Raw genomic sequence first — 20,802 nt, 5'->3', positions numbered from 1 at the left:
TTAATAAATAAATAAATAAATAAATACTAATACCATTGGTCACATCAGAGAAGCATCTGTAGACAAATGATCCACATTTATTAGTTACAGTACTATGTCTTGATGGCATTGTGACCCACAACAAGATAACCTATAGTGACTCCCTTTGTCTGTTATTCATGTGATTGATGCCCCAGCTTCAGTAAATGTCCCTGAGTTTTCCACTATTGCTTTTCCCCTTACAGTGTACAAGTTGGTTTAGGAATCTGATTTCTGAGACATTCCGATATATATTGAGCATTACTGAGCAGTTAAGAGTTAGTACACCTCCCAAGCAGACAGCTCAAATACTTATGTTCAGGACCGGCTCTAGACCTTGTGGCGCCCAGGGTGAACATTTCCTTTGGTCCCAGCCATTGGAACCAGAAACAGTGCGTGCCGGAGGCGTGCAACAAAAATAAAAGGGGTGTGTTCACAGAATAGTACCAATTCACATTACACCGCACAGTAGTGTCCATCAGTCACATTTCACCACACAGCAGTACCCCTTATACACATTATGTGATGTTAGAGCTCCTTACACACATTACGCCACAGTAGAGCAGAACCCCTTCTATACATTACGCCAGGTAGAGCCCCTTACACATATTGCACAAGGTAGAGCCTCTTACACACTTTGCGCCAGGTAGAGCCTCTTATACACTTTGAACCAGGTAGAGCCACTTATACATGTTTCGCCAGGTAGAACCTCGTACACTCTGCGCCAGGTAGAACCTCTTTTACACTTTGCTACAGGAAGAGCCTCTTATAACTTTGCACCAGGTAGAGCCCTTTATACAAGTTGAGCCAGGTAGAGCCCCTTAATAAAGTTATGCCAGTTAGAGCCCCTTATACACGTTTCACTAGGTAGAGCCCCATACACACGTTATGCCAGATATAGCCCCTTATGCACATTGTGCAAGGTAGAGCCTCTTATACACCTTGCGCCAGGTAGAGCCCCGAGAGAGAGAGAGAGAGAGAGAGAGAGAGAGAGAGTGTGTGTGAGTGAAGGTGTCACTCACCAGCCACCAGCCTGGGCCCTGGGCCCAACCGCAGCAGCATGCCTCTTAACTGTATCATGGGCAAAAACGGGGGCCTCGCGGGAAGTGCCGCGATCACAGGTGTTGGGAAGCTCCCAGCGCAGTGCCAGCAGTGGGCGGCTGTGGGGTGACTGCAGCAGCTCCCTCAGGCAGCAGCACTCTGGGCGGCTGCCCTGCTAGCCTGCAACTAAAACCACCACTGCTTGTGATGTTCCAATAACAAGAACACATTTTCTTCCCATAGCTCATGGCTCATCCTTTGTGTACACTTTCTAAGCAGTTTGGTAATATAAGCTTTATCATTTAGTTTTGCTCCTTGCTAGATCCCTGGGAAGTTTTATTGCATTACCTAATGATAATGATAGTAGTTCTTACATCTCAGCTCTTCTTGACCCTCGACTCTTTGCTTATTCATGAAATATATGGATTGTAAAATCTGCAATGGGTGCTAATTGGTACAGGGGCCCATTTACTAAGCCTTGGATGGAGATAATGGGGGGTCATTCCGAGTTGATCATAAATTTAGCACAGCTACAATCAGGCACTCAGACATGCGGGGGGATGCCCAGCACGGGGCTAGTCAGTGCCGGCACTCCCAACAGAAATGCAAAAGCATCGCACAGCGGCGATGCTTTTGCATTGGAGGAGTAACTCCCAGCCAACGCAGCTCCTGCGGCTGGCCGGGAGAACCTCTTCGCTGCCCGGGTCGCAGCGGCTGCGTGTGACATCTTCAGCCGCCTCGGCCCGCCCCCCCAACGGTCCGGCCACGCCTGCATTGGCCGGACTGTGCCCCCTTAATGGCGTTTTAACGCTGCCGTCCAGCCCCCTCCCGACCAGCGACCGCCTCTGCCTGTCAATCAGGCAGAGGCGATCGCTAGGGAACAACGGCCTTCAGCCGTCCAGCATGCGCCGGCGCACTGCGGCGCCGGCGCATGTGCAGATCCAACCCGATCACTGCGCTGCGATAAACTGCAGCGAGCGATCGGGTCGGAATGACCCCCAAAGTACCAGCCAACCAGCTCCTAACTGTCATTTTTCAAACCCTGGGGCAGATGTATTAACCTGGAGAAGACATAAGTAAGTGATAAACCAGTGATCAATGCAAGGTGATAAACAATCCAGCCAATCAGCTCCAATATGTAAATTAACAGTTAGGAGCTGATTGGCTGGTGCATTATCACCTTGCGCTTAACACTCCTTTATCACTGGTTTATCACTTCCTTATGCTTTCTCCAGGTAATACAGCTACCCCCTTGTCTGAGACATGTCAGCTGATTGGCTGGTACTTTATCTCCACCGCTTTATCTCTATCCAAAGCTTAGTAAATAGACCCCACAGTCTTTTATGAGGCATATCTAGCAGAGTTAATGTGAGAATCCGGAGCATTGTATTCAGTAGCGGATCTTGCCACGGGCAAGCAGTACTTTTGCCCGGGGCGCCGCCTTCCGGAGGGCACCGGCGCCATCCGAAGGGCGCCGCACCATGGCAAGATCCACCACTGTGCCCCCCGCAGTGCCCGCCGCTGGTCCCCCGCTTTGAAGGGAACCAGACGCTACGCGTCTAGTTTCCCTTCATGGAGAGGACCTGTGCTGTGCGCGATGACGTCATCGCGCACCGCACAGCATAGTGGCACAGACACTAGGGGTCATAATTGACCTCTAGTGTCTATGCTGTGCTATGGGAGAGACGTAATGACGTCTCTCCCATAGATCCGAGGACAGGAGAAAAGCGGCGTCGGCGGAGGAGGAGGTCTGGAATCTGGAGCGGGGATTGTAAGTATACTTGTAATTATTTTTTATTTTTCTTCCAGCTGCGCTACAGGGGGCACAAATGGGGGTGTAACTAACCACGCCCCATATGAAGCCACGCCCCTATTTTTTGCCCAGGGCGCCACAAGGGCAAGAACCGGCCCTGATTGTATTGTGCAGCTGTAACCCAGCCTCTTATTTGTAAATAAGAAAAATATATAACTCGGCGCTGACTTAACAAGGAATCTCTTATATGAAGCTACAAATGTCCTGATATGCTGCAGCTCTATCTAGGAGATCACTGATACTCCCCAAAAAAGTAAAAAAAAACTGCAAACTATTACCAAATAAAGCGCTGCATACCAGAAATCATTTTGTGCTTTTTATTGACACATTGATCAATTAAAACATATATATATATATATACCACACACATATAGACACACATATAGACCCGGCCGGTATTAAAATTATCCTGATATTAAAATTTATGCAGATATCATACCCTCTAAGACATGACCTAACAATGATGCATCACTGGTATGTTTAGTCAATTAATGACATATATGCTTAAGCTGGGGGGCCCCCTGATATCCAGTATTCAGTCACAGTTCTGTCCGTATAAACCAATGGAATGCTGAATGTGTTAATGTCCAAATAACAGGTTAATTGGTTAGTATAGCCAGCAATGTCCGTAACTTAGATTTAGGTCAAATAACGATTAGTAGGTTACTGCAGTCCTGCAAAATCAACATGGACCTACAACCATATGATAAACAGCCCTCTGAATGAGGTTCTCATATTACGTCCTGGGCACTGGTTACTAAGTGGGCTTTGTTTGTCAGGGGTTCTCACCGACCAGCTGATTGTCTGCTGTAACAAAGTCTCTGCTGCCGACTCCTCCCTTGTATCACGCCTCACCTCAGACCCGTTTAGATGGATGTGTCCCAGATATGAATATGACCAGGTCCGTGTGCTTGGACCTCTCTCTCTCAACGCGTTTCTCCGCCTAAAAACTCAGCGGCTTCCTCAGGAGTAATAGTATTTGTAAATCACTGAATTATCTTTTTGAGTCCTCTTTTAACTCACTCTAGTGTCAGTTGCTGTATGTATGAATCTTTACCTCAATATGACATAAAACTGCTTGCAAGCTGAAAAAGCCCATATTGGGGCTAATTCAGATGTGGTTGGAGGTGCTATCGCTGCTGCTGCTGCTTACATAGAAACAGCAGCAGCAAAAGCACTAATATGGTAATACAGCAGGAAGCGTCAGAACTACTGTTGTTGATCCAAACTGTGTCCAGGCACGCAGTATCGGATCTTCGTCGGCATGGCTGGCTGGCTGTGTGACCCATGGCTGGCTGCTGCAAGTCCTACACAGAGGCCAGGAAATCTCCATCCTCTGACAAAGATCCTGGCCTCTTCCCTTCCCCGTCACGGTGGCGACACACCACCGTTTGGAGAAACACTTCCCGTTGCCCCCTCCCTGCCCCCAAACAGCATTAGACTGTCAATCAGTGACAGTCTGATGCCGATCAGCGTCCGTCATCGCAGGACCCATTCGTTAGGACATGAGCAAAGTACTGATCATTACTGCATGTGAAGCAACTCCAGCCACATCTGAATTACCCCCATAGTGCCTGACTGCTGCAGGCAACTATTAGACTTATTAGACCAAAATCCTGGTATGGCCTATGGAATGCTTGTCCCACTCGCAGTCATTTGCTTCGGGGGGGATGTAGTTAAACCAGTGATGGGGACCCTTTGGCACTCCAGCTGTTGTTGAACTACACATCCCAGCTTGCCCTGCCACAGTTTTGCTATTTGGCCATGCTAAAACGGTAGCAGGGCATGCTGGGATGTGTAGTTCAACAACAGCTGGAGTGCCAAAGATTCCCCATCACTGAGCTAAACAGTTGACAGTTATACTAACAAAAGTCAAAATGCTGACAGTTTAATATCAATAGGAGAGAATGCCAATGTACTAATGTTATTTATAGCATGATACCCGTGTCAGAATTATAACTTTAAACACAATGATAGAGCACCATGACGGTCACCACCCAAAAAGTGTGGACAAATTGTTTGTATCTCCTTTGAAACTCCTTTTCCAGCTATTGTGATACTAACAATACACCCCATCAGTGCTTCTTCAAAGCATACTGTAAGCTTTAAAAACTAGATGGAATCTAGAATAAATGTGTCCTCTTTCTGCCACATTCCTAATATTACTCTCTAACTTTTGCAGCGGTCAGATACCGCTGTACATAAAAACTAATCTTCATCAGATACAAAGGGGAGTATTCAATTAGGTGCCAGTTTGCAAAAGGTGTTAACCTTGCACACTTCGCCTATAAATTCACACATTTCACTTTCATGTGCGCACCCGGGATTCGCACAATTCAATTAGAAATAAAATTTCGCACTACTCTTGAGAATTTTGTCCAAAAAGTTAATTGGGGAAAAAAGCATGAAAAAGTGTGTGTGTGTGCGTGTGTGTGGGGGGGAGGGTCACTTTTCTAGACCCCAAAAAGTGACAACTTTGTTGATTGAATTATACAGAAGGCTGTTAGTGGTCATAAGGAAAGTACTATACCTTATAAAAGGTGTCAAAAGGCTGATTTGTGCATTTAAAAAAAAAGTGTGCATTTAAAAAAAAAGTTAAATAAAGTAGAAAGCTTATGAATTTCAGTTAATTACAAAATAATTTAACCAAAAATGCAAAAAAAAGTTGAAAAAAAGGTGATTTGGGAGTAATTTGAGGCCCTTTTAATTTTTTCAAAACAAAATCTAAAAAAATAAATAATTAAAAAACAATTATTTTTCATTGAAATAAATACTTTCATTACATTTGGGGTGCATAAACTAATGAAAAAATAGATTTTGTGGTTGAGGCCATTTTTTTTCCACCCCACAAATTACATGTATTTATTGGCTCAATTAAGCCAATTGAAAACTTCCAAGTCCCGACCTTTTTATCTTACAATAAATATTTTCCCCAACTTTGCATCTACTCAGGAGGGTGAGGACAAAAATAGGCAAATTTAAAAAATAATGCGAATTTGGAATTAATTGCAAATGTAATTCACAATGCGAATTTGCCTCGTGGGACCAAACTCGCACCTAATTCAATTCCCCCCCAAATTCCTGATCAACTGATCAATGTGCAAATGTTAGAATGACAGAACTGTGTATGTCGATGTAAGTTATCACAGGCAGGGGCTGCGCCAGAACATTGTAGGCCCCATAGCAACATATTTAAGGGCCCCCTGTCCCAAAGCTTCTTGAGAGATACCTGTTAGCAGCAGTTATTAATTTAATGCACCACTATAGTGCCCTAGTTTGTCAATCTTTGCAGATGATACTAAACTGTGTAAGGTAATTAATTCAGAATTGGATGTCGAGTCCTTGCAGAATGATCTATCTAAACTTGAACTCTGGGCGTCTAAATGGAAAATGAGGTTCAATACAGACAAATGCAAGGTTATGCATTTTGGGACTAAAAACAAACTTGCATCCTACATATTAAATGGGGAACGCCTAGGGGAAACAGAGTTGGAAAAAGATTTCGGTGTATTCATTGATAATAGGCTTAGGGGTATATTTACTAAGCAGTGATAAGAGTGGAGAAGTGAGCCAGTGGAGAAATTTCCCCATCTAAGCCAATCTTGAAAATGATTCGCCATCTTACAGGCAGCAAGCAAAAGTCATTTAAAAAAAAAAAAATATGAATAAAAGAAAAAAAAAATCCCAATTCTAACTCTCTCTGCACATGTTATATCTGCCCCCCCTGCAGTGCATATGGTTTTGCCCAACTGCTAACAAATTTGCTGCTGCGATCAGATCTGAATTAGGGGGGTAATTCCAAGTTGATCGCAGCAGGAAATTTTTTAGCAGTTGGGCAAAACCATGTGCACTGCAGGGGGGGGGGGCAGATATAACATTTGCAGAGAGAGATAGATTTGGGTGTGGTGAGTTCATTCTGCAATCTAAATTGCAGTGTAAAAATAAAGCAGCCAGTATTTACTAGAGATGAGCGGGTTCGGTTCCTCGGAATCCGAACCCGCCCGAACTTCAGCTTTTTTTACACGGATCCGAGCGACTCGGATCTTCCCGCCTTGCTCGGTTAACCCGAGCGCGCCCGAACGTCATCATGACGCTGTCGGATTCTCGCGAGGCTCGGATTCTATCGCGAGACTCGGATTCTATATAAGGAGCCACGCGTCGCCGCCATTTTCACACGTGCATTGAGATTGATAGGGAGAGGACGTGGCTGGCGTCCTCTCCATTTAGATTAGAAGAGAGAGAGTGAGATTGAGACAGAGACACTTGATTTACTGGAGCTTAGGAGTACTAGAGAGTGCAGAGTTTACTAGTGACTGACCACTGACCAGTGACCACCAGTGCAGTTTTATTTAATATAATCCGTTCTCTGCCTGAAAAAAACGATACACAGTGACTCAGTCACATACCATATCTGTGCTCAGCCCAGTGTGCTGCATCATCTATGTATAATACCTGACTGTGCTCACACAGCTTAATTGTGGGGGAGACTGGGGAGCAGTTATAGGTTATAGCAGGAGCCAGGAGTACATATTATTAAAATTAAACAGTGCACACTTTTGCTGCAGGAGTGCCACTGCCAGTGTGACTGACCAGTGACCTGACCACACTGACCACCAGTATAGTATACTATATTGTGATTGCCTGAAAAAGTTAAACACTCGTCGTGTGACTTGTGTGGTGTTTTTTTATTCTATAAAAAACTCATTCTGCTGACAGACAGTGTCCAGCAGGTCCGTCATTATATAATATATACCTGTCCGGCTGCAGTAGTGATATATATATATTTTTTATATCATTATTTATCATCCAGTCGCAGCAGACACAGTACGGTAGTTCACGGCTGTAGCTACCTCTGTGTCGGCACTCGGCAGTCCATCCATAATTGTATACCACCTACCCGTGGTTTTTTTTTTCTTTCTTCTTTATACATACTACATCTCATTATCATCCAGTCTATATTAGCAGCAGACACAGTACAGTACGGTAGTCCACGGCTGTAGCTACCTCTGTGTCGGCACTCGGCAGTCCATCCATAATTGTATACCACCTACCCGTGTTTTTTTTTTTCTTCTTTATACATACTACATCTCATTATCATCCAGTCTATATTAGCAGCAGACACAGTACAGTACGGTAGTCCACGGCTGTAGCTACCTCTGTGTCGGCACTCGGCAGTCCATCCATAATTGTATACCACCTACCCGTGGTTTTTTTTTCTTTCTTCTTTATACATACTACATCTCATTATCAACCAGTCTATATTAGCAGCAGACACAGTACAGTACGGTAGTCCACGGCTGTAGCTACCTCTGTGTCGGCACTCGGCAGTCCGTCCATAATTGTATACCACCTACCCGTGGTTTTTTTTTCTTTCTTCTTTATACATACTACATCTCATTATCATCCAGTCTATATTAGCAGCAGACACAGTACAGTACGGTAGTCCACGGCTGTAGCTACCTCTGTGTCGGCACTCGGCAGTCCATCCATAATTGTATACCACCTACCCGTGGTTTTTTTTCTTCTTCTTTATACATACTACATCTCATTATCATCCAGTCTATATTAGCAGCAGACACAGTACAGTACGGTAGTCCACGGCTGTAGCTACCTCTGTGTCGGCACTCGGCAGTCCGTCCATAATTGTATACCACCTACCCGTGGTTTTTTTTTCTTTCTTCTTTATACATACATACTATATCTCATTATCAACCAGTCTATATTAGCAGCAGACACAGTACAGTACTGTAGTCCACGGCTGTAGCTACCTCTGTGTCGGCACTCGGCAGTCCATCCATAATTGTATACCACCTACCCGTGGTTTTTTTTTTCTTCTTTATACATACTACATCTCATTATCATCCAGTCTATATTAGCAGCAGACACAGTACAGTACGGTAGTCCACGGCTGTAGCTACCTCTGTGTCGGCACTCGGCAGTCCGTCCATAATTGTATACCACCTACCCGTGGTTTTTTTTTCTTTCTTCTTTATACATACTACATCTCATTATCATCCAGTCTATATTAGCAGCAGACACAGTACAGTACGGTAGTCCATGGCTGTAGCTACCTCTGTGTCGGCACTCGGAAGTCCATCCATAATTGTATACCACCTACCCGTGGTTTTTTTCTTCTTCTTTATACATACTACATCTCATTATCATCCAGTCTGTATTAGCAGCAGACACAGTACAGTACGGTAGTCCACGGCTGTAGCTACCTCTGTGTCGGCACTCGGCAGTCCATCCATAATTGTATACCACCTACCCGTGGTTTTTTTTTCTTTCTTCTTTATACATACTACATCTCATTATCATCCAGTCTATATTAGCAGCAGACACAGTACGGTAGTCCACGGCTGTAGCTACCTCTGTGTCGGCACTCGGCAGTCCGTCCATAATTGTATACCACCTACCCGTGGTTTTTTTTCCTTTCTTCTTTATACATACTACATCTCATTATCATCCAGTCTATATTAGCAGCAGACACAGTACAGTACGGTAGTCCACGGCTGTAGCTACCTCTGTGTCGGCACTCGGCAGTCCATCCATAATTGTATACTAGTATCCATCCATCCATCTCCATTGTTTACCTGAGGTGCCTTTTAGTTGTGCCTATTAAAATATGGAGAACAAAAATGTTGAGGTTCCAAAATTAGGGAAAGATCAAGATCCACTTCCACCTCGTGCTGAAGCTGCTGCCACTAGTCATGGCCGAGACGATGAAATGCCAGCAACGTCGTCTGCCAAGGCCGATGCCCAATGTCATAGTACAGAGCATGTCAAATCCAAAACACCAAATATCAGTAAAAAAAGGACTCCAAAACCTAAAATAAAATTGTCGGAGGAGAAGCGTAAACTTGCCAATATGCCATTTACCACACGGAGTGGCAAGGAACGGCTGAGGCCCTGGCCTATGTTCATGGCTAGTGGTTCAGCTTCACATGAGGATGGAAGCACTCAGCCTCTCGCTAGAAAAATGAAAAGACTCAAGCTGGAAAAAGCACAGCAAAGAACTGTGCGTTCTTCGAAATCCCAAATCCACAAGGAGAGTCCAATTGTGTCGGTTGCGATGCCTGACCTTCCCAACACTGGACGTGAAGAGCATGCGCCTTCCACCATTTGCACGCCCCCTGCAAGTGCTGGAAGGAGCACCCGCAGTCCAGTTCCTGATAGTCAGATTGAAGATGTCAGTGTTGAAGTACACCAGGATGAGGAGGATATGGGTGTTGCTGGCGCTGGGGAGGAAATTGACCAGGAGGATTCTGATGGTGAGGTGGTTTGTTTAAGTCAGGCACCCGGGGAGACACCTGTTGTCCGTGGGAGGAATATGGCCGTTGACATGCCTGGTGAAAATACCCAAAAAATCAGCTCTTCGGTGTGGAAGTATTTCACCAGAAATGCGGACAACATTTGTCAAGCCGTGTGTTCCCTTTGTCAAGCTGTAATAAGTAGGGGTAAGGACGTTAACCACCTCGGAACATCCTCCCTTATACGTCACCTGCAGCGCATTCATAATAAGTCAGTGACAAGTTAAAAAACTTTGGCCGACAGCGGAAGCAGTCCACTGACCAGTAAATCCCTTCCTCTTGTAACCAAGCTCACGCAAACCACCCCACCAACTCCCTCAGTGTCAATTTCCTCCTTCCCCAGGAATGCCAATAGTCCTGCAGGCCATGTCACTGGCAATTCTGATGATTCCTCTCCTGCCTGGGATTCCTCCGATGCATCCTTGCGTGTAACGCTTACTGCTGCTGGCGCTGCTGTTGTTGCTGCTGGGAGTCGATGGTCATCCCAGAGGGGAAGTCGTAAGCCCACTTGTACTACTTCCAGTAAGCAATTGACTGTTCAACAGTCCTTTGCGAGGAAGATGAAATATCACAGCAGTCATCCTGCTGCAAAGCGGATAACTGAGGCCTTGACAACTATGTTGGTGTTAGACGTGCGTCCGGTATCCGCCGTTAGTTCACAGGGAACTAGACAATTTATTGAGGCAGTGTGCCCCCGTTACCAAATACCATTTAGGTTCCACTTCTCTAGGCAGGCGATACCGAGAATGTACACGGACGTCAGAAAAAGACTCACCAGTGTCCTAAAAAATGCAGTTGTACCCAATGTCCACTTAACCACGGACATGTGGACAAGTGGAGCAGGGCAGGGTCAGGACTATATGACTGTGACAGCCCACTGGGTAGATGTATGGACTCCCGCCGCAAGAACAGCAGCGGCGGCACCAGTAGCAGCATCTCGCAAACGCCAACTCTTTCCTAGGCAGGCTACGCTTTGTATCACCGCTTTCCAGAATACGCACACAGCTGAAAACCTCTTACGGCAACTGAGGAAGATCATCGCGGAATGGCTTACCCCAATTGGACTCTCCTGTGGATTTGTGGCATCGGACAACGCCAGCAATATTGTGTGTGCATTAAATATGGGCAAATTCCAGCACGTCCCATGTTTTGCACATACCTTGAATTTGGTGGTGCAGAATTTAAAAAAAAACGACAGGGGCGTGCAAGAGATGCTGTCGGTGGCCAGAAGAATTGCGGGACACTTTCGGCGTACAGGCACCACGTACAGAAGACTGGAGCACCACCAAAAACGCCTGAACCTGCCCTGCCATCATCTGAAGCAAGAAGTGGTAACGAGGTGGAATTCAACCCTCTATATGCTTCAGAGGTTGGAGGAGCAGCAAAAGGCCATTCAAGCCTATACAATTGAGCACGATATAGGAGGTGGAATGTACCTGTCTCAAGCGCAGTGGAGAATGATTTCAACGTTGTGCAAGGTTCTGCAACCTTTTGAACTTGCCACACGTGAAGTCAGTTCAGACACTGCCAGCCTGAGTCAGGTCATTCCCTTCATCAGGCTTTTGCAGAAGAAGCTGGAGACATTGAAGGAGGAGCTAACACGGAGCGATTCCGCTAGGCATGTGGGACTTGTGGATGGAGCCCTTAATTCGCTTAACAAGGATTCACGGGTGGTCAATCTGTTGAAATCAGAGCACTACATTTTGGCCACCGTGCTCGATCCTAGATTTAAAGCCTACCTTGGATCTCTCTTTCCGGCAGACACAAGTCTGCTGGGGTTGAAAGACCTGCTGGTGAGAAAATTGTCAAGTCAAGCGGAACGCGACCTGTCAACATCTCCTCCTTCACATTCTCCCGCAACTGGGGGTGCGAGGAAAAGGCTCAGAATTCCGAGCCCACCCGCTGGCGGTGATGCAGGGCAGTCTGGAGCGACTGCTGATGCTGACATCTGGTCCGGACTGAAGGACCTGACAACGATTACGGATACGGACATGTCGTCTACTGGCACTGCATATGATTCTCTCCCCATTGAAAGAATGGTGGAGGATTATATGAGTGACCGCATCCAAGTAGGCACGTCACACAGTCCGTACTTATGCTGGCAGGAAAAAGAGGCAATTTGGAGGCCCTTGCACAAACTGGCTTTATTCTACCTAAGTTGCCCTCCCACAAGTGTGTACTCCGAAAGAGTGTTTAGTGCCGCCGCTCACCTTGTCAGCAATCGGCGTACGAGGTTACATCCAGAAAATGTGGAGAAGATGATGTTCATTAAAATGAATTATAATCAATTCCTCCGCGGAGACATTGACCAGCAGCAATTGCCTCCACAAAGTACACAGGGAGCTGAGATGGTGGATTCCAGTGGGGACGAATTGATAATCTGTGAGGAGGGGGATGTACACGGTGATATATCGGAGGATGATGATGAGGTGGACATCTTGCCTCTGTAGAGCCAGTTTGTGCAAGGAGAGATTAATTGCTTCTTTTTTGGGGGGGGTCCAAACCAACCCGTCATATCAGTCACAGTCGTGTGGCAGACCCTGTCACTGAAATGATGGGTTGGTTAAAGTGTGCATGTCCTGTTTTGTTTATACAACATAAGGGTGGGTGGGAGGGCCCAAGGACAATTCCATCTTGCACCTCTTTTTTCTTTTATTTTTCTTTGCGTCATGTGCTGTTTGGGGAGGGTTTTTTGGAAGGGCCATCCTGCGTGACACTGCAGTGCCACTCCTAGATGGGCCCGGTGTTTGTGTCGGCCACTAGGGTCGCTTATCTTACTCACACAGTCAGCTACCTCATTGCGCCTCTTTTTTTCTTTGCGTCATGTGCTGTTTGGGGAGGGTTTTTTGGAAGGGACATCCTGCGTGACACTGCAGTGCCACTCCTAGATGGGCCCGGTGTTTGTGTCGGCCACTAGGGTCGCTTATCTTACTCACACAGCTACCTCATTGCGCCTCTTTTTTTCTTTGCGTCATGTGCTGTTTGGGGACTATTTTTTGGAAGGGACATCCTGCGTGACACTGCAGTGCCACTCCTAGATGGGCCCGGTGTTTGTGTCGGCCACTTGGGTCGCTTAGCTTAGTCACACAGCTACCTCATTGCACCTCTTTTTTTCTTTGCATCATGTGCTGTTTGGGGACTATTTTTTAAATCTTCCATCCTGTCTGACACTGCAGTGCCACTCCTAGATGGGCCAGGTGTTTGTGTCGGCCACTTGGGTCACTTAGCTTAGTCACACAGCTACCTCATTGCACCTCTTTTTTTCTTTGCATCATGTGCTGTTTGGGGACTATTTTTTAAATCTGCCATCCTGTCTGACACTGCAGTGCCACTCCTAGATGGGCCAGGTGTTTGTGTCGGCCACTTGGGTCGCTTAGCTTAGCCATCCAGCGACCTCGGTGCAAATTTTAGGACTAAAAATAATATTGTGAGGAGTGAGGTGTTCAGAATAGACTGAAAATGAGTGGAAATTATGGTTTTTGAGGTTAATAATACTTTGGGATCAAAATGACCCCCAAATTCTATGATTTAAGCTGTTTTTTAGGGTTTTTTGAAAAAAACACCCGAATCCAAAACACACCCGAATCCGACAAAAAAAATTCGGTGAGGTTTTGCCAAAACGCGGTCGAACCCAAAACACGGCCGCGGAACCGAACCCAAAACCAAAACACAAAACCCGAAAAATTTCCGGCGCTCATCTCTAGTATTTACCCTGCACAGAAACAAAATAACCCACCCAAATCTAACTCTCTCTGCAAATGTTATATCTGTCTCCCCTGCAGTGCACATGGTTTTGCCCAACTGCTAAAAAATTTCCTGCTGCGATCAACTTGGAATTACCCCCTAGGCTAGGGGTGAGCAACAGCGGCCCACGGGTCGGATGCGGCCCGCAGACCGATCCTGCCTGGCCCGCTGTGCCCCACCAGAGTGCAATGACAAGCGGCCCGACATGCCGCTTGTCATTGCACTGCTCTCAGACGCGGCGCCGCTGAGGAAATCCCGGTCACGTGACAGGGTAAGCTGACCGGGATTTCCTCTGTTATCATGCGCTGGGCGGCACGGGGGGCGGGCACTGCAGTGAGCAGGAGCGGCGGCCGAGAAGCGGCGGCCAGTGAGGAGAGGAAGCGGCGGGCAGCGAGCGGGAGCAGGAGAGGCCACATCAGCAGTGACTCCGGCCGGCAGCAGCGCAGATCATCGGACAGCGGGGATTGTCTGCAACTGTGACAAACAGGTAAACCCCCTGTCCAGCCAGGCCCTGGATCACTGCTTAAGCTGCTATATAGGTTTAGGGGTGGGGAGGGAGGGGAGTTAAAAACTGCAATATGGGTTTAGGGGAAGGGGGGGGGAAGGGGAGTAGGGACTGTCTGCCGTAATGTGTAAAAACGGGGGCCCTGTCTGCCGTAATGTGTAAAAACAGGGGCACTGTCTGCCGTAATGTATAAAAATGGGGGCGCTGTCTGCCGTAATGTGTAAAAAGGGGACGCTGTCTGCCATAATGTGTAAAAACGGGGGCGCTGTCTGCCGTAATGTGTAAAAACGGGGGTGCTGTCTGCCGTAATGTGTAAAAATGGGGGCGCTGTCTGCCATAATGTATAAAAACGGGGGCGCTGTCTGCCGTAATGTATAGAAGCGGGTGCGCTGTCTGCCGTAATGTCTAAAAACGGGGGTGCTGTCTGCCATAATTATAAAAACGGGGGCGCTGTCTGTCGTAATGTGTAAAAAGGGGACGCTGTCTGTCGTAATGTGTAAAAAGGGGGACGCTGTCTGCCGTAATGTGTAAAAAGGGCACGCTGTCTGCCGTAATGTGTAAAAAGGGATCTCTTTTTGAGTATTTTGTGTGTGGCCCTCGAATATTCGCTGGAAGTGTTAAGCGGCCCCCCAGCTGAAATAATTACCCACCGCTGCCCTAGGCCCATAGTGCCTCTACTTCATATTACTGCATGATCTGAGGAATCAAATGAGTCTGTGTTCTTAGTAGTTTTGCCCTTTTGTATATGACTTTCTTTTCCTTTAAGCTCAGCTAGGAATAAAAAAAATATATATTTTTTTCTTTTTTTTTTCTTTTATTCATATTTTTCAATAAAAAAAATGACTTTTGCTGGCTGCCTGTAAGATGGCGAATCATTTTCAAGATTGGCTTACTTTCAATGTCCTATATGACTGGGGCCCAAGGTACTTGAAGCAGCTTCTGATTCCTTACTGTCCCAATCGATTACTGCGATCTATTAACAGTATCTAGGAGTATATTTACTAAAGGTCGATTTTACATAGTTATTAGTAACATAGTTAATGAGGTTGCAAAGAGGCAAAATGCCCATCGGGTTTAACCTGTATTCTGTATTAAGCTGTGCACATTATAATGCACCAGCTGAAGTAATGGTTTTGTACCAATTGACAACTATTCAATTAGGGTCGAAAGCTGCATCTGTCGAAAAGACGTAAGTTTTCGACTTTTTAAGGTCGATTCAACCTATTCAGTCCCCGCTATTTTTATTTGACAAGTCGGGGAATTCGACTTGGCGAATAGTACGTAAATCGGCGGTATAGCTGCCGATTCACGTACTTTTGAGGGAAACGGGGCCAAATTCGACAGGATTTGGCCCCGTTTCTGACCATCTCAGTCCGACATAAAAAAAATGTCGGACTGAGATGAGGAACCTTAGAGGAGGAAAGCTGCCGGGAGACGGGGGAGAGCCGCGGGCGTACAGGGCAGAGCAGCACTACAGCACAGCGCTGCAGGAGGATGTGTCACAGCTGCGCCGCTCACGGCATATCCCTCCGGGTGGACACTGCTGTGAGGTCTGGCGGCTGTGAGACATCCTTCTTTCCCGGCTCTCCCTGCTGGTCTTCCCCCTCTCCTCCACTCACAGGTCTCATCTCAAATCGACTTTTTTTAAAGTCGAATTGAGATGGGATTGAATAGGGGTTGTCGGATCCATTCCGACAAATGCATGTCGGAATGGATCCGACCCTAATTGAATATACCCCTATATTTCATACCACTCCCAGATACTTAATGTCAATGTATTAAATGCTGTAGCCTTGGATACTTTTTTCCGCTAGAAATTTGTCCAATCTGTTTTTAAATGCATATACAGAGTCCGCCATTATTACCTTCTCCAGCAGGGAGTTCCAAATCCTTATTGCCCTTACGGTGAAGAACCCTTTCCTACGTTTTGTACGGAATTTTCTCTCCTCTAGCCTCAGTGAGTGTCCAACAGGGACGTGCAGTCAGGGGAGGCAGGGGAGGCAGTGCCTCCCCTGTCATTAATGAGTAAAATAATACAAAGAAGATACTTATGACACATAAGTATCTTCTTTATTATTTTACCTATCATTATATATGTTAAAATCACTTTGGGAGGCACCGATCGTGGTGCCTCCCGTAGTGATTAGGAAAAGTATGGGGAGCGGGGGGCGGGCACAGGCGGGCCCTAGCAACGGGCTGGAAAAGCCCATTGAAATAACATGGGAAAGCGGCACCATTAGTGGTGCCGCTTTCCTACAGGGACGTGCTTTCAACCTATGAAAGCACGTCCCTGTGAGTGAGGCCACAGTGATTGGCCAGCGGATCCGTCACTGGATCCGCTGTCAATCACTGTATGGGGCGGCATCGTTACCTGCGGAGGTGCGGCGGCGGAGGTACGGGAAGCGGCGGGCCGGGCGGCGGAGGTACGGGATGCGGAGGTACGGGATGCGGAGAGGCGGGCGGCGGTAGCGGCGGCGGTAGCAGAGTTTTGGCAGCGGAAGCGGTACCCATTTCAAAAATGGCGCCTCAGCGTCATTTTTGAAATTCAAGATGGCCGCCGCGAGCCAATTATGGCTCGCCGCATCATCGCCCCGCCCCCTCCCGCTGACTTATATAAGTCAGCGCGAGGCAGCGGCTGTCAGTCCGACGGCGGAGGAGGAGCGGAGAAGAGCTCCTGAAGACGCCGTGGAAGTCCTGGATGGGCGGCGGCTATGCAAAAGAGCTTAGCAGCCGCCGCCCACCAGGTGAAGACACCGGAGGAAGACCACAGAAGCCCTGGGGAGGTGGCGCTCTCCCAGGTGAAGACGCCGGAAGCCCTGGGAAGGCGGCGGCCATGCAAAAGAGCTTAAAGGCCGCTGCCCCCAGGTGAAGACCCAGTTTAATAAAGGATTTTTTAAAGAATGTGTTGTGTTTTTTTTTTTTATATTTTCTTTACAGGTGGACTACAGGTGCCAGCGGGCCCTTTATGTCCGGGCATGCTGGCACTTGTGGTTCTCCAAGTGCCAGCATGCTGGGGCAGGCTTGCTGGGACCTGTAGGCCACCTGTAAAGAACAATATTACTATTCTTTGCAGGTGGACTACAGGTGCCAGCGGGCCCTATATGTTCGGGCATGCTGGCACTTGTGGTTCTCCAAGTGACAGCATGCTGGGGCAGGCTTGCTGGGATCTGTAGGCCACCTGTAAAGAACAGAACATACAATGAACCCCGCACCCACCGCCACCAGGGGTGCGGGGCATAGCACTGGGCTATCAGCCCAGTGCTGGTTGTTGCTCGGGAGGGGGGACCCCATTTTGATTTTTTGGGGACCCCACTTTCCGAGGAATTCCAGCCCTGGGCTGACTGGTGTGGGGGGTGTTTAATGGCATGGCAGGGGGACCCCACACTGAGTGTCTCCCCTGCTATGGCATTATCCCCCCTGGCTGGTTCTGCCTGGTGCTGGTTTCAGTGGTGTGGGGGGACTGCACTTTTTTTTTTTTTTTGGGGGGGGGGGGGGGGGGGGGGCGAGTTTAGCTGCAGTGCCTCCCCAGGCCCTGACCTCACCGCACGTCACTGGTGTCCAAGTGTCCTATACAGAGTTCTATTAACAACTCCACTGCTAACTCCTTGTAATGACCCTTTACATATTTGAAGATATTAATAATATCTCCTCTTAGACGCCACTTTTCTAGTGTATACATATTTAACCTAGTGAGCCTTTCCTCGTACTCCAGTGTCTCTAACCCTTTAATTAGTTTAGTAGCACGCCTTTGAACTCTTTCGAGCTCTCCGATATCTTTTTTATAATATGGTGCCCAAAATTGAACACAATATTCCAGGTGCGGACATACCAATGATTTGTACAGCGGCAGGATTACATCCTCTTCCCTTGTCAATGTTTTGATCAAATGTAATCGGTTTCAGAGCGATGTTGGGCTTCCGGTGCTAAAACACACATTTACTAACATTTAAAAATGAATATAAAAAATAATCTGTTAGTAAATGTGTGTTTTTATCCCTGGTCGCAAAACATCGATTATGATTGATTTTAATCAATCTGAAAAGAGGTTAAAATTGACCTTTAGTAAATATACCCCCAGAATCTCCCCGAATTCATCTGGGAGATTTGAGCTTTCAGCTTTGTGGCTCAGACTCTTTGGAACTCACTTCCCCGGACAGTTCAAGAAGCCCCTACTCTAGAATTCTTCAAAAACAGACTTGAGACTCAATATCTACTGTTTAGCTTGTTGTGTATTCTGTGCTATAAAAACAAATGTAAAGCACATTGAATCCTATTAGGAGAAATATGCTATATAATAACATTATTATTATTATTATTATTATTATTATTACTATTATTATTATTATTATATATTAGTAAACTGCGATGTTACAGGTTACCAAATGTTTACAATATAAGCCATACAACACCAATTGGAAACTGTGCTACACATGTATTTGCCTAACCCTAACCCTCCCTCCACACAGCCTAACAATAACATTCCCTCCCCGCAGTCTAACCTTCCCTCCCTCCCCGCAGCCTAAACCTAACCCTCCCTCCACAGTCTAACCCTAACCCTCCCTCCCCGCAGCCTAAACCTAACCCTCCCTCTCCGCAGCCTAACCCTTACCCTCCCCCCCGCATTCTAACCCTAACCCTCCCTCTCCACAGCCTAACCCTAACCCTCCCCCCAGCCCGCAGTCTAACCCTAACCCTCCCTCCACACAGCCTAACCCTAATGGGCCCTACACACTTACCGATCCGCCACCGAGCTGCCCGACGGCGGATACGACCAACGGGCGACCTGGCGGCGGGGGGGGGGGGGGGGTTTCTTCACTCTACCGTCACCCGGCTCCATAGCACTGCATGCTAATATGGACAATCTCGTCCATATTGGCCTGCATGCATAAGCGATGGGGCACCAACGATTAATGAGCGCGGGGCCGCGCATCGTTAATCATTGGTGCCTACACACTGTACGATATGAACAAGTTCTCGTTCATTAATGAACGAGAATTTTATTTGCCAGTGTGTAGGGCCCTTGACCCTCCCTCCCCACAGCCTAAACCTAACCCTCCCTCCACACAGTCTAACCCTAACCCTCCCTCCCCGCAATCTAACCCTAACCCTCCCTTCTTGCAGCCTAACCTTAATCTACCCTTCCTGCAGCCTAACCCTAACTCTCCCTCCCCGCAGCCTAACCCTAACCCTCCCTCCCCGCAGCCTATCCCTAACCCTTCCTTCCCGCAGCCTAACCCTTCCTCCCACAGCCTAACCCTAACCCTCCCCGCAGCCTAAACCTAACCCTCCCTCCACACAGTCTAACCCTAACCCTCCTCCCCGCAGCCTAACCCTAACCCTCCTCCCCGCAGCCTAACCCTAACCCTCCCTCCCCGCAGCCTAACCCTGGGTTCACTACGGCTGGCCGGCGGTCGGGCTCCCGGCGACCAGCATCCCGGCGCCGGGAGCCCGACCGCCGGCTTACCGACAGCTTGGCGAGCGCAAATGAGCCCCTTGCGGGCTCGCTGCGCTCGCCACGCTACGGGCACGGTGGCGCGCTATGCGCGCCACACTATTTTATTCTCCCTCTATGGGGGTCGTGGACCCCCACGAGGGAAAATAAGTGTCGGTATGCCGGCTGTCAGGCTCCCGGCGCCGGTAATCTGAGCGCCGGGAGCCCGACCGCCGGCAAACAGAAGACCACCCCCTAACCCTAACCTTCCCTCCCCGCAGCCTAACCTAATCCTCCCTCCACACAGCCTAACAATAACATTCCCTCCCCGCAGTCTAACCCTCCCTCCCCGCAGCCTAAACCTAACCCTCCCTCCACAGTCTAACCCTAACCCTCCCTCCCCGCAGCCTAAACCTAACCCTCCCTCCACACAGTCTAACCCTAACCCTCCTCCCCGCAGTCTAACCCTAACCCTCCCTCTCCACAGCCTAACCCTAACCCTCCCTCCACCCGCAGTCTAACCCTAACCCTCCCTCCACACAGCCTAACCCTAATCCTCCCTTCCCGCAGTCTAACCCTAATGGGCCCTACACACTTACTGATCCGCCGCCGAGCTGCCCGACGGCGCATACATCCAACGGGCGACCTGGCGGCGGGGGGGGGGGGTTCTTCACTCCCCCCGTCACCCGGCTCCATAGCACTGCATGCTAATATGGACAATCTCGTCCATATTGGCCTGCATGCATAAGCGACGGGGCACCAACGATTAACGTGCGCGGGGCCGCACATCGTTAATCATTGGTGCCTACACACTGCACGATATGAACAAGTTCTCGTTCATTAATGAATGAAAATGTTTATATCGTGCATTTTATTTGCCAGTGTGTAGGGCCCTTAACCCTCCCTTCCCACAGCCTAAACCTAACCCTCCCTCCACACA

At 47.9% G+C, this 20,802-nt stretch overlaps 1 protein-coding gene across 4 annotated transcripts in view; it reads left to right on the top strand.

Annotated features, from left to right (window-relative positions):
- The window catches only part of PPP1R1C (protein phosphatase 1 regulatory inhibitor subunit 1C), a 119,662-nt gene that overhangs the window by 63,834 nt on the left and 35,026 nt on the right, over nt 1-20,802 (top strand). The window lies entirely within an intron of this gene.

This window comes from Pseudophryne corroboree, chromosome 7 (genome assembly GCF_028390025.1).
Source record: "Pseudophryne corroboree isolate aPseCor3 chromosome 7, aPseCor3.hap2, whole genome shotgun sequence".
Lineage (NCBI taxonomy): Eukaryota > Metazoa > Chordata > Amphibia > Anura > Myobatrachidae > Pseudophryne > Pseudophryne corroboree.
This window is presented reverse-complemented; position numbering and strand designations above follow the sequence as displayed.